The sequence below is a fragment of the Leptonychotes weddellii genome, chromosome 6 (genome assembly GCF_054177405.1).
Source record: "Leptonychotes weddellii isolate Sample4059 chromosome 6, ASM5417740v2, whole genome shotgun sequence".
NCBI lineage: Eukaryota > Metazoa > Chordata > Mammalia > Carnivora > Phocidae > Leptonychotes > Leptonychotes weddellii.
This window is the reverse complement of record NC_138374.1, coordinates 60,315,689-60,317,848: the sequence shown is the minus strand read 5'-3', so window position 1 is coordinate 60,317,848 and position 2,160 is coordinate 60,315,689.

The following is a 2,160-nucleotide window of genomic DNA, read 5'->3' as shown; positions in this document are numbered from 1 at the left end:
TGCTTGACTTATTTCACTTAGCATAATCCCCTCCAGTTCCATCCATGTTGCTGCAAATGGTGGGTATTCATCCTTTCTGATGGCTGAGTAATATTCCATTGTATATAGGGACCACATCTTCTTTATCCATTTATCTATGGAAGGGCATCTCAGCTCCTTCCACAGTTCAGCTATGTGGACATTGCTCCTATGGACATTGGGTGCATGTGCCCCTTCTTTTCACTACATCTGTATCTTTGGCATAAACACTAGTAGTGCAATTGCTGGGTCATAGGGTAGCTCTATTTTTAACCTTTTGAGGAACCTCCATACTGTTTTCCAAAGTGGCTGTACCAACTTGCATTCCCACCAACAGTGTAAGAGGGTTCCCCTTTCTCCACTTCCTTGCCAACATTTGTTGTTTCCTGCCTTGTTAATCTTTGCCATTCTAACTGATGTAAACTGTTATCTCAATGTGGTTTTGATTTGAATTTCCCTGATGGCTAGTGATGTTGAATATTTTTTTCATGTGTCTGTTAGCCATTTGTATGTCTTCTTTGGAGAAGTGTCAGTTCATGTGTTCTGACCATTTTTTGACTTGATTGTTTGTTTTTTGGGTGTTGAGTTTGAGTTCTTTATAGATCTTGGATATCAGCCCTTTATCTGTAGTGTCATTTGCAAATATCTTCTCCCATTCTGTGGGTGGCTTCTTAGTTTTGTTGACTGTTTCCTTTGCTGTGCAGAAGCTTTTTATCTTGATGAAGTCCCAAAAGTTCATTTTTGCTTCTATTTCCCTTGCCTTTGGAGACGTGTCTTGAAAGAAGTTGCTGTGGCCGATGTCAAAGAGGTTACTGCCTATGTTCTCCTCTAGGATTTTGATGAATTCCTGTCTCACATTGAGATCTTTCATCCATTTTGAGTTTATCTTTGTGTATGGTATAAGAGAATGGTGGAGTTTCATTCTTCTGTATATAGCTGTCCAATTTTTCCAGCACCATTTATTGAAGAGACTGTCTTTTTTTCACTGGATATTTTTTCCTGCTTTACCAAAGATTACTTGACCATATAGTTAAGGGTCCACATCTGGGCTCTTGATCTATGTGTGTTTGTGCCAGTACCATGCTGTCTTGGTGATCACAGCTTTTAATATAGCTTAAAATCAGGCAACGTGATGCCCCCAGCTTTGTTTTTCTTTTTCAACATTTCCTTGGTGATTTGGGGTGTTTTCTGGTTCCATACAAATTTTAGGATTGTTTTTTCCAGCTCTTTGAAAAATGCCATTGGTATTTTGATTGGGATGGCATGAAAGTATAGATTGCTCTGGGCAGCACAGACATTTTAATGATGTTTATTCTTCCAATCCATGAACATGGAATATTTTTCCATCTTTTTGTGTCTTCTTCAATTTCTTTCATGACTGCTCTGTAGTTTCCAGAGTATAGATCCTTTATCTCTTTGGTTAGGTTTATTCCGAGGTATCTTATGGTTTTTGGTGCTGTTGTAAATGGAATTGATTCCCTAATTTCTCTTTCTACAGTTACACTGTTACTGTATAGAAAAGCAACTGATTTCTGTGCATTGATTTTGTATCCTGCCACATTACTGAATTGCTGTATGAGTTCTAGTAATTTGGGGGTGGAGTCTTTTGGGTTTTCCACATAAAGTATCATGTCATTTGCAAAGAGAGAGACTTTGACTTCTTCTTTGCCAATTTGAATACATTTTATTACTTTTTGTTGTCTGGTTCCTGATGCTAGGACTTCTAGTACTATGTTAACAATAGTGGCTAGAGTGGGCATCCTTGTCATGTTCCTGATCTTAAGGGAAAGGCTCTCAGCTTTTCCCCATTGAGAATTATGTTTACTCTGGGCTTTCATTCTTTCATTCATAGATGGTTTTTATTCAATTGAATAATGTTCCCTCTATCCCTACACTCAGAAGAGTTTTAATCAGGAAAGGATGCTGTATTTTGTCAAATGCTTTTTCTGCATCAATTGAGAGGATAATATGGTTCTTGTCTCTTCTCTTATTAATGTATTTTATCACATTAATTGATTTGCGAATGTTGAACCACCCTTGCATCCCAGGAATAAATCCCACCTGGTCGTGATGGATGATCCTTTTAATGTACTCTTGGATCCTATTGGCCAGGATCTTCTTGAGAATTTTGGCATCCATATT